At 35.4% G+C, this 12,926-nt stretch overlaps 1 protein-coding gene and 1 long non-coding RNA gene across 19 annotated transcripts in view; both read right to left on the bottom strand.

The window, feature by feature from the left end:
* The window catches only part of SOX6 (SRY (sex determining region Y)-box 6), a 384,360-nt gene that overhangs the window by 200,879 nt on the left and 170,555 nt on the right, over positions 1-12,926 (bottom strand). The gene's annotated exons all lie outside the window — the stretch shown is intronic.
* The window catches only part of LOC106724273, a 27,995-nt gene continuing 15,652 nt past the window's right edge, over positions 584-12,926 (bottom strand). The window contains exons 3-4 of the long non-coding RNA XR_001360025.1: positions 1,734-1,748; positions 584-594 (exon numbers count right to left, since the gene is read on the bottom strand). This is a non-coding gene — a long non-coding RNA (uncharacterized LOC106724273). The remainder of the gene's footprint in view (positions 595-1,733; positions 1,749-12,926) is intronic.

The following is a 12,926-nucleotide window of genomic DNA, read 5'->3' on the forward strand; positions in this document are numbered from 1 at the left end:
GAGAGAGAGAGAGAGTAAGTGAGGTCTAATGGCTAAGAGGATTAAATCCACATAAACAAATTAGAAAATTCTCCACTTAGAAAATGTTACACCTAGAAATTCATTCTTGAATTGTATGAAAAATTTTTCAAATAGCTCTATGAACCTGAACTATAATTTAGAAGGCAGAATCAACTAAAGGACCATAAAAATTATATGGAATAAGCAATTATACAGGAAACATTTCAAAGGAATTGTTATTGTATCAACCCTTTCTAACATTACCCTCTTCAAATAAAATTGAATTATATGCCAAGACACTATAATCAGAGAACAGGTTCTAATGCTTAATTGCCCAAAGAAATAACTGCCAAAGGAGTTACAGTTGATTGGCCAACTCATTATGCCACTAAAGCTTTTTTAAGGAGGATGTTCTATACTTTTGATTCCAAAATCCATTCTTTGATTGAATTTCAAAAATTTAAGAAAATGACCTTGATGTTTTCCCTATAGACTAATCTAGAGCAGTTCTCTCATCATTTTTAAATTTATGCCTTCTACCTAGCTTTGTCACTTTATATTGTGTACACCTCCACTAGCCAAAATTTCATTTAACTGATTCACTTTCTAGATTTTGTTTTAAAAAATAATAAGTGTATTGAATACGCTTTTACAAGCTACAAGTAACACCATTTGAGATTTCTGCTCTACCACCTGTCAAACACAATTTTAATTAAGTTAAACGGGTATTTGCAGCTTGTTTCTATTACATCTACTAATGTAAAACAAAGTTAATAAATTTTAAACTACTCATTGACTTTATAAAAATAATATATTCCTACCATCTTATTGACACATCTATAGCATATCCCTTAATGTCTTTCAAAAATGTTGATAGGGTTCCTTTCTATCTAAATATTGAATGTGCTATAATTCTAGCAGTGCTCAACTATCATGCACCAATGACATTTTTTTTTTTATATCGCATGATGAAGACAATTTACCTGATCACCTTTCTGGCAACAATAACAGATAAAAATCTCCTGATTTACTTGATATGTTGTCTTTTAATTTGTTTACTAATAGCTATTCCCCCAACACCTACATAGTAGATACTCAACAAATACTTGTTGAAAGAATTATATTATGCAAGTTCATTCACATAATTCATCATACAAATTAGAAATTAGAAGTAAGAAATTCACTTCTTAAGTGAAAGGAGGCAAGGCTAATTAGCACATCAAGAACATAGGTGTAAACTAGGACAATCTCAGGTAAACCAGAACATGTAAGTACCCTAGTCATAACTTATTCTCATTTAATGTCAGTTTCTGACCAATAAAATTATATAAAAAGAATCCTATAGTTGATAAACTTCATAAAAATTCTATGATATAAATTTTAAATTATTAGTAAGCCTGAAATATTGGTGACACAATTCTACAGAATAATTAGGCTTAATTTATCACTACTGAAAACATGTAGAAACTTATAATATGTAAATATAAACTGAAATAAATATATATTACATATATTGTATATACATATTTTTATATAGACCTATTATTTAGAGAAAACCTGACAATGTAATCTTGATTTCATGAAGCTTATACAAATGCTCCTATCTTCCAAGTATTCTAAAGAGAAAATGTTAACTTAACATTTGTAAAATAGTCAATCCATTTTCCATGAACTGTAATTCTCAATTAATGGGATATTAACGCCATGCTAATTTTTCCCATTTTAGAAAAGACAAACTTATAATTTTACTTAGTAATTAACCAAATAACACAAAAATGCTCATGTAAAAACAATTAGAATATCTAAATCTTACATTATATCATTATGAATTTTAATCTTGATATTAAGTACGTATTTGTCTTTCATATGATGAAAATATAGGCACATAAATCAATGAAAAACATATATGCTTCTGAAGATTCTAAGGCCTTGGGTTATATACATAATGAAGCAATAATGAAAATTATTGTTAAGGAATATTAATGGAAAGTCCTGTCTAGCACAAGAACAGTAAAATAAAAACTTTCTCACTTTATTTTAAGTAGAAAATCCAGCCAAATATTTGGAAATCTAGACAAGACTTACATTCAACAAAAGCTATAGAGTCAATGGCCTTAGAATACACTCCATGGGAAATGTATTTCCCTCAGTTCTACAAAAACAGTATTAGGAAATCTACATGCCTAAAATTATTCCAGAGAGTTTATAGTCAAGTATCTAGGAAATTACCAGCAACATTGTTTACCCAATTTCTTACTAATATGGAAAAATAAATAATTCTAAAATTCTATTAATAGAAGTATAAACCCACAGATACCTCCAGAACTGAGCTACATTTTAGTCTTAAGTTATATTTTCAAGCTTATTCATAGGTAGTTCTAACCAAATATTACCAAGTGTAGCTTTAAACATAAGGGAATTAATAGGTTCTAATGTAAAATACAATTCCTACCCTAATCCAGTAAACACATGTACTAATAAAGTATAGATAATTACTAAAGACTATCTACAATTAAAAAATTGAAGAATATAAACTCAGTGAAAATAAAAAGGCACTGTGAAGGCAAGTAAATACTAAACTGCAAGAAAACCTATTAAATGTGATTTGGGAAAAGGAGCTCTGCCATTCCTGGAGCTTTCCAGAAACTGCTTTATAAAGATACCTGAGTTATGTTGTAACAGTGTTAGTTCATAGTAGTAAAAACTACATCAAAGGCAATAGAAATAGGTTTTGTGGGGGTTTTTTTAAAAACAAAAAAGGAAAAAAAGTCTAAAATACTAAAGTGAGCATCAATTAAGAATTTTCAGGACTGCACAGATCCAAAATCCTTAAGTCACTATAATCCAATATAATTAAATAGATACTTGGTGTGAATTTAGAAGCAAATTCATTTAAACAATAAATGATAATATTTGTATAAAATTAGTTTCCCAACATCTTTCTATAAGCAAAGCATGAATTAGCCAATTCAGAGCAGAAGAAAAAGAAGGAGCAAATGCCACTCAAGCATGTATCAGTCTTCTTTGGGGCAAGGAGATGAGGGAAACAACTCTCCCAAGAAGATTCACAAGTTAGAGTTTTTGGCCAATGTATTCTAGGTAATAAAACAGACTTTGGATTCAGGCAAAACGCTTCCAAGTTTTAATTATCATTGCAACAAAACAAAGACAAGTGAGTTCCTGGGTTATCAGACATGTTACATTCAAAGGTAAACACTTAAATCCAGTCATGAGCTAAATATAAACATCTGAAGTAGCTGCTGTTTGGAATTATCTGTGCAACTTAGAGCACTGGCAATCAAGAGTTGCCTACATATACTTCTTTGTTCCCTCCATTTGTTCACATGGACTGGATAATGAAGAGCAGCTTAGCCCTCTTGGAAAGAGCCAAGAAGAATTTTATCTGGCAACTCAAGAAATACAAGGCAGAGATCATCAGCAAGGGTGAGGTGATATTATTATTACTATCACTCATTTCATTATCATTACAAAATAAAAACCACAGTAGAAATTCTACCATGTTAGTAACTTTACCAAAATAAAGATATAAAGCAAGTTATTATCCAGTAATAGGCTACTCATTTTAACTTTCTTTATGAGTTAGTAAAGTGATAAAAATCTACCATAAAAATGGCCTTAGTTAGCTACGCCAAAATGTGTTTATAAAGTTATTAAATATTTAGTTTGTATAAGTTGAGTAGACATCAGTAATAAGACTGTACAGCTAATCTGCACATGAAAATAAGTCAGATATAATAATCAAAACAAGCCAAAAAGCACTAGAAAGTGTTTTCATATACATTAGGTTTTTTGAGCCTTAAAACCATCTCTTAAGTAAGGCAGATGTTATTAAACACCATCACCAGTTCACAAAAGAAGTAAAAAACAGAGAGAGCTCAAGACTTACCTAAAATACACAGCCAGAATTTAAACATTTAAACCCTAACTTCAATCCTATTTCCCTTTCCACTTAAAAACAGCTTTTTCTTTTAGACTGATATTGTGAGAATAAATTTTCTTATCTTGAAGTTTTACAGTTCTTATTAACATCAAACTAACAATGTGCTTATTTTCCCCAGCCTGAAGTCCCAGATTGACCCCAAAGACAAAACTGGAAGGAGAGGGTGTGTGTGTGTGTGTGTGTGTGTGTATGATATATATATATGTCCATCCCCAAATGTATTTCCCAATTGAAATATTTAAAAAAAAAACAGTTGTTACAAAGTTCAGTGCATATCTGAGCTTTCTGGGGTGTGGGGGGGGGAAGGGAGCATTATTTAAAAACTTGTGTTTTTCCCAATCAACCCAGCTTATTTGTTCCCCATTATTTTCCATCACTAGCTCTACCACAATTAATCACATCTAAAAGTGATTTTTAAAAAGTTTTCTTATCTATTACAAATAATTTGAAATATCTTTTTGTGAGTATGCTTATTTAAACATGCATAAACTCAGAAAATCAATATTGCAAAGACTTTTTAAAAAATCAACTGATTCCAAATTAGGAAGCTGAAAGCTAGAAGCTGAAAGTGATATGCATGATGCCATATAGTTAATTACTTATTGGCAGAGTTTAGACTAGAACCTAGAAGTCTTGATTCTCAGTTAAAAACTCCTTCTGCTGTTACATGCCACCTCTTTAAATCTACTTTAAATCTTCCAAAAGATAGTTTATTTGGATAATCATTTTCCTCAATCCACTTATGAAGCAACATGGATTCTTTACTTATTTTAGCATATTCTCAATTCCTCAAGTTTATTATGTAAGCTAACATGAAATACCAAATGACAGAAGCAATCAATAGGAAAATATTTTAAGAAACACAACTTGTACAATGATACTAAGACTTTCACTCTGTTTTGTTTTGTTAAACCTCAGGATATTTTTCCATCGACTTTTAGGGAGAGTGAAAGAGAGAGGGAAAGACAGAGAGAAACATCCACATGAGGGGAACACATTGATTGGTTGCCTCCTGCACACCTCAACCAGGGCCTGGGCTGGGGAGGAACCTGCAACCAACGTGCGTGCCCTTGACCAGAATGGAACCTGGGACCCTTTGGTCCACAGGTCAATGCTCTATCCACTGAGCAAACCAGCTAGGGCCTAAGACTTTCACTCTGGAACTTCAGCATATGTGCTGGTTTACGAAAATTAATCATTGTTTAAATGATACTTTTGTAGAAATAGCAAGTCAGAATGTTTTATAGTGAAAACCATTACATGTGGACTTTGAAAGATTTCAGTGCCTGCCAGTAATAAAATTTAACAACAAAAATATTATGGGCCACACAAATCTTTGCATTTCATTGTCCCACGTATTTGAAAACCCGAGTACTCCAAGTCATTATTTCCTTTAAATATGAGCAAGAGCTATAGAAACAACACCAATCTAAGTTCCTCAGGAAACAAGGTGTCATAACAACAACAAAAAAGTGATAAAGAAAAATTAGTGGCATTTAGGAAGTGTAGGAAAGCAGACATGTCGAAAGGTCTAAAAATGTAACAGACAAAACATTCAAAATGAAGCCAGAAAAATGACAGAAGTATGTACGCATATTTAGTAAGGGTTTGTTGTTTGTTAGCATACAGAAGTGACATAGTGAAAAGTTACTGGTATGTAAACCAGGAGATCTGGACTCTAGTTTCAGTTTTGCTGCCTTGTACAAGCAGCTCTCTGCCTCCATTTCCCCACCTGTAAAATGAGGGTGTTGGACTAGATCAGTGGTCGGCAAACTGGCTCGAGAGCCACATGCGGCTCTTTGGCCCCTTGAGTGTGGCTCTTCCACAAAATACCGATTTCTGTGCATGGGCCACGAAGTTTCAATCACAATGTATGTGCATGCCCGCACATGGTATTTTGTGGAAGAGCCACACTCAAGGGGCCAAAGAGCCACATGTGGCTCGCAAGCCACAGTTTGCCGACCACTGGACTAGATCATCTATAAGAACACTCGAGTTCTGGGTTAATACTAGCAATGTTCCTTGAGTGTAGATTCTCAGCAATTTTAAATTTATATGGAAATCATTCAATCTTATCTATATTTATAAAAATCATTACTATCTTGGTAGCATGCTTAAAAATCATCTATGTTACCAAAAACTATGAATAAATATAAACATATTGTATACATACACATATACTCATTAGGTTAATTTTATATATTAATTTACAAGTCAGCATTAACTTTTCAGATTTGATTTTTTAAAATCTTTATTCTTGAACTTATTACAGGGGGGAAACAGGAGATATTGTAATACTATTAACAATAAGAAACATATTTTAAAAATATTACCTATGTCCCTTCAGATGTGATTTTTTAGTTAATTTTTAAAGTAAACTTAACTGAATTTAAAAAATCTTTTTACCTTACAATATATGATATTATGTTAATATTAGTTGTCCAGAAAGCTCACTAATTTACAAAATAAATTTTTATTTCTTTATGTTTACAAAGGAAAAAATTCTACTGGAATAAAAGCAGAATATATAAAGTCAACTTACATCATTCTATAAATGAGGAAATATAACTTTTAATGTTTTTACCGTATTTATCACAGTTTTACTTGTAAGTTCACTAAGTTTTGTTTGTATTTTAATAATAATCAGATTGAGGAAGCAATATTGTGACATGTTTAAAAGCATGGGCTATGGAGCCAGATGGCCTAGTTTTAAATCTCAACTCTACCACTTCCTAGGGCTGTAACTTTGATCTAATTTATCTCTTACATAAAATTGGAATTGTAACTGGGTGCTGTACAGATCAAGTGGGTTATTACAAATTAATAGATGTGAAGTACTTAGGACAGAGCTTTTACATAATAAATACCCAATATATACTTGTCATCATAGTCACATAACGTGTATGTTAAAATCCATTTTAGAATCAATGAAGAACAAAAGTTACATGACATAGAAATATTATGATACATTTTACCCCAAATGTTGAATAAAGTCCTAAAATCAAAAACACTTTCATTGACTATAAAACATCACAGTATTCCAACCTCCTCAAAATTGGAAATTCAGGCACTACAGATATCATCATCTCACTCCCCTAGTTAAACTCTTCAATGACTCTCCACTAATAAACTCTATTAGTTCCACTAATGGAACTTCCATAATAAAATCCTAAATGAAAGGAGAGAGATTCAGAGTTTATGAATCATTCTTGTGCCAGGATAGTGGAGCAACCCTAACTACACAAGCACAGAAGTTCCTGCACTAGGGCCCTTCCAGACCTTTCCCTATGTACTTCTTTATCTGGCTCTTCATTCATATCCTTTAAAATACATCAGTAATAGTAAGTAAAGTGTTTTCTTCAGTTCCATGAGTCATTATAGCAGATAATCAAAGCTGAGGAGGGGGTCTTGGGAACCCCCAATTTTCAGCCAAGTTGGACAGAAGTGTGGGTAACATGGGGACCAACAACTTGTGACTGGTGTCTGAAATGAGAGGCTGTCCTGTGGGATTAAGCTTTTAACCTGTTGAGGAGAAGTCTGTGCTAATGCTGGGTAGTTGGTGTCAGAAGTGAATTAAATTATAAAACACCCACTTGATGTCCACTGAGAACTGGAGAATTGTTTGGTATGTAAAACTCACATCTCAGATGCATTTTGAGAAAGTTTTTTGTAGCAGAGTAAAAGAAAATAAAGTTAAAGAAAAAAGAAGGGGCCTTTGGGGTCATCATAGAGACTTTGGTCTTTACTCAAATTAATATGGGGATCCATTAGAGGATTTTTGAGCAAAGAAGTGATATAATTTAACTCATATTTTTTAAAGTGTCAGTATAACTTCTGTGTGGCAAACAGATTGCATGGAGACAAGGGATATCAGCTAAGAGGCTATTGCAATAATCCAGACAAGAGAGATTTTTGACTGGGATCAAGGTAATAATGTCAGTGGCACATTTCAACAGGATAATTTGAGGAGAGTTAAATAAACTATTTACAAAGACATATGACAAGGTTTAAGGAAAACAACAAGGGATAGTTACAGGATGAAGCTGTTATCGTACCTAGGCCTGAAGGATAAGAGGAGATATAGTTCTTGGAACCTGGAGATTGGAGTTGTAGAGAAGGTCATGAAAGAGTCAAAACCAACCTACAGCAATGTGGACAAGAAGGAGCTGATGGGAGGGAGAGGACATAAACCTCACTCTCCTCTAACTCTCCCTAGTGCCTCTCATTGGTCAAAGCCAATTAGAAGTCAAAGAGGAAGGAAACTCCTATGCAACCCCTGCCAGTTGGGCACCCAGAAGCCAGAGTGAGTGTGGAAGGCATAGAGAGGGGCAAATGGAAAACATGTCTCCTGGTGAGGAGTCAGGTTGATTTCAAGGTCTGTGACCTAAGCACCTAGAAAGACAGAGCTGCCATTTACTGGATGGGAAAGAATTTAGGTGCAGTGCATTTGGGAAAGAAAATCAACAGTTCTGTTTTGACATGTTAAATTGAAGTGTCTGAGTAGAATTGTGCATTAGAAAATTGTATATATAAATTAGGACCTCAAAAAGCGGTCTGGAAATACAAATATTAACCCTAATAGTCATGGATTTGAGATACTAGAGAAAATGTGGCACTGATCTATCAATGCAAATGATTCTCTTTCTTCTAGAGCAGGGGTAGGCAAACTTTTTGACTCGAGGGCCACAATGGGTTCTTAAACTGGACCGGAGGGCTGGAACAAAAGCATGGATGGAGTGTTTCTGTGAACTAATATAAATTCAAAGTAAACATCATTACATAAAAGGGTACGGTCTTTTTTTTTTAGTTTTATTCATTTCAAACGGGCCGGATTCGGCCCGTGGGCCGTAGTTTGCCCACGGCTGTTCTAGAGATAATACTTTTTATTTACTTTGAAGGGAAATGAACAAATATAATATTTTAATCAGTTCATCTTTAGCATACTCTAAAGTATGAGCTGAAAAAATTATTATAATTATCTGTGAATGCTGCTATAGACTGGGAGCTCCTTATAGGTGGGGACCATTTCTTAATCATCTTTGTATTCCCAATACCTAGCTATAAAAGACTTCCAAAAATGTTTGAGAGATGAGTGAATGAATAAAAATATAAATTAATGAAAATAGGGTTGGGATTTGTAAGGTGTCCCCAAGGTGCTATCTGAAATACCACATTAATGAGAGAAAGTTTTGTTTTTGTAAAAAGAACCTCTTCCAGTTGACCGAAGACTCAGATATACTCACTCATTCTGTGACAGGAAATCTCAGAGGCCAAGAGCCACACTTTAAACCAGGGGTAGGGAACCTTTTTTCTGCTGGGCCATTTGGATATTTATATCATTTGAGGGCCATCAACTTAAAAATTAGCCTGCTATATTTGGTCAAACATTTCATTAACTCACCCTTGATGCCTTGGTGAGGGCAGACCAAAAGATTTCACAGGCCTTATACGGCCTGCAAGCCGGATGTTCCCCACCCCTGATTTATACAAAGGAGACTTAGGAAACTTTGAAAGCTCCTCTTGGTAGAGCAAAGAATAAGTGCCATGGACAGTGTGAGAAAAGCCGGTGATCTAGAACCAGATGATAGCAAATCACATTTGTCTCTTTGTTTCCCATGCCCCTAAGGCAGAGCCTGCTTTTATTTTCTGATATTTATTATAATAAAGTTAGTGTTTATCATTTCAATACCCATTTACACACTATTACTACATGTGAGAAAATAACTCTATTTTTACATGTTCTCAGATATACAAATTATATTATATAGCAAATATATAATTTTGTGTCTTTTTTACTTGATATGAAATGTATAAATTCATACATGTTGATATATATACAGCTCTTATTTATTTTGACTGTTTATTTTAACATTTGCTATTATAAAAAACTAGAGGCCCAGTACATGAAATTCATGCATGGGGGGGGGGTTCCCTCAGCCCAGCCTGCACCCTCTCCAATCTGGGACCCCTCAGGGGATGTCCGACAGCTGATTTAACTGGCAATTGGACATCCCTCTCACAATCCTGGACCGCTGGCTCCTAATCGCTCACCTGCATGCCTGCCTGGTTGCCTCTAACTTCCCTCCCCCCCGCCAGCCTGATTGCCCCTCACTGCCTCTGTGTGCCAGCCTGACCACCCCTAACTGCCCCCCGCCCCCCCCCAGCCTGCTCACTAACCCTCCTGCAGGCCTGGTCGCCCCACGCAGCCTGCTTGTTCAGTCGTTTGGTCATCCCTCACTAACCCTCCTGCAGGCCTGGTCGCCCCACGCAGCCTGCTTGTTCAGTCGTTTGGTCATCCCTCACTAACCCTCCTGCAGGCCTGGTCGCCCCACGCAGCCTGCTTGTTCAGTCGTTTGGTCATCCCTCACTAACCCTCCTGCAGGCCTGGTCGCCCCACGCAGCCTGCTTGTTCAGTCGTTTGGTCATCCCTCACTAACCCTCCTGCAGGCCTGGTCGCCCCACGCAGCCTGCTTGTTCAGTCGTTTGGTCATCCCTCACTAACCCTCCTGCTGGCCTGGTCATAGGCAGCCATCTTGTGAAGGTGTGAGTGTTAATTTGCATATTACCTCTTTATTATATAGGATACTACAGTGAACATTCTTGTACACATGCAAGAATTTCTTCATAGAATATGTGTATTTTTAACTTTGATAGATAAGACTAAGGTATTCTCAGAGTAAGTGTATAAACTTGTACTCCCACAAGTATCTTGTGAGAATTCCAGCTTCTCACACTTAATTTTTGTCAATCTGATGGGTGTAAAAATTGTATTTTATTGTTGCTTTAATTTCCATTTCCCTGTTTCTCATGCATCCTCTTCTATGAATTGCTCATTTAATTTTGAACCAATGTTGATTCAACAAGCTGTGTCTATTACATGTATTTTGGTTGTATATCAGTGGCCAGGTCTGTTCAAATACCTTCACACCAAGTAAAAAAGCAGTAACTCTGAACAAGGGGATCCTGGATTTTCCTCCAGGAGCCAGAAAATGTAGTGGTGGTGACTCTCACATGGGTTTAGGATATCAGAGGAAAATGTTAGATAGTGACGTAAATGCAAATGGTTCTCTCTTTCTCTGAGAGTTTAATTTACTTTGACAGGGGGGAATAAAAACTAACATTTTACTCCACTGTCCTTAGCATGTTTAATCTCTGTCTCTCTTCCAGTCTTCCCCTGTGTGTGTTTTTATCTCTCTCTGACATAAACTTACACACAAAATCTGTGTTAAATACAATGAAAAGTGCATACATAAAAATGTGTATTAAATACAATGCAAAAATGACACTCGAAATAGGAAGCTGCCTCATTGACAGATTAATGAAAAATAAAAGGATCAATTTTCCCATCAGCCATCAGTAAAGATAAGAAATTTTCAAGTAACCTAATATGCTTCACAATGCACACAGTATTCATGTGAGAAAAACATATGTTAATATAATTTCATCAGTTTTATACATAAGTTGTGATTCATTTCAATATCAAAATATTTTGATAGATCTTCCTCAGTGGGGGAAAAAACACTATATTTATTGCAACAGTTAAAAATTATGAACACCAATTTCAAAACTAATTTCATATAATAGAATTTTTCCAACAAAATCCTGTTTTAAGGAATCTCACTAAATTTGACATAATATTATTTCTTGGCTTCTTTAACATCTACTGTCAGATGTCTTGTTATAGATAGTTGTAGATTCTACATTTCAACAGCATTAGAACTCTCCAAAAGGTGTAGCCTTTTAGGACTATTACAATATAGAGCAGTACTGTCCAGTAGAGCTTTCTATGATAATGGAAATGTTCTATAACTCTGCTGTCCAATGTGGTAGCCAATAGCCACATCTTATAATAACTATTTGAAATGTGGCTTGTATGACTGAGGAATTGAATTTTAATTTGAGTTATTTTAATTGTTTTGAATTAATTAAACAGCCACATGTGGCGGATTATTTCTGTATTGAACAGCACAGATTTAGTGTAATCTAGAGAAACTTCCCTTTTATCTAGCCATAAACATTGGTCACTAACTGTACTAAGCAGCTAATCAGTACTGGACAGTCTCTGCTCTTGGGTAAGAGGTCACAAAACTCCTCAGCACCATTATTTTTCTGCTGGCCATTTGGATATTTATATCATTTGAGGGCCATCAACTTAAAAATTAGCCTGCTATATTTGGTCAAACATTTCATTAACTCACCCTTGATGCCTTGGTGAGGGCAGACCAAAAGATTTCACAGGCCTTATACGGCCTGCAAGCCGGATGTTCCCCACCCCTGATTTATACAAAGGAGACTTAGGAAACTTTGAAAGCTCCTCTTGGTAGAGCAAAGAATAAGTGCCATGGACAGTGTGAGAAAAGCCGGTGATCTAGAACCAGATGATAGCAAATCACATTTGTCTCTTTGTTTCCCATGCCCCTAAGGCAGAGCCTGCTTTTATTTTCTGATATTTATTATAATAAAGTTAGTGTTTATCATTTCAATACCCATTTACACACTATTACTACATGTGAGAAAATAACTCTATTTTTACATGTTCTCAGATATACAAATTATATTATATAGCAAATATATAATTTTGTGTCTTTTTTACTTGATATGAAATGTATAAATTCATACATGTTGATATATATACAGCTCTTATTTATTTTGACTGTTTATTTTAACATTTGCTATTATAAAAAACTAGAGGCCCAGTACATGAAATTCATGCATGGGGGGGGGGTTCCCTCAGCCCAGCCTGCACCCTCTCCAATCTGGGACCCCTCAGGGGATGTCCGACAGCTGATTTAACTGGCAATTGGACATCCCTCTCACAATCCTGGACCGCTGGCTCCTAATCGCTCACCTGCATGCCTGCCTGGTTGCCTCTAACTTCCCTCCCCCCCGCCAGCCTGATTGCCCCTCACTGCCTCTGTGTGCCAGCCTGACCACCCCTAACTGCCCCCCGCCCCCCCCCAGCCTG

The sequence above is a fragment of the Myotis brandtii genome, unplaced genomic scaffold, assembly GCF_000412655.1.
Source record: "Myotis brandtii unplaced genomic scaffold, ASM41265v1 scaffold782, whole genome shotgun sequence".
NCBI classification, from domain to species: Eukaryota; Metazoa; Chordata; class Mammalia; order Chiroptera; family Vespertilionidae; genus Myotis; species Myotis brandtii.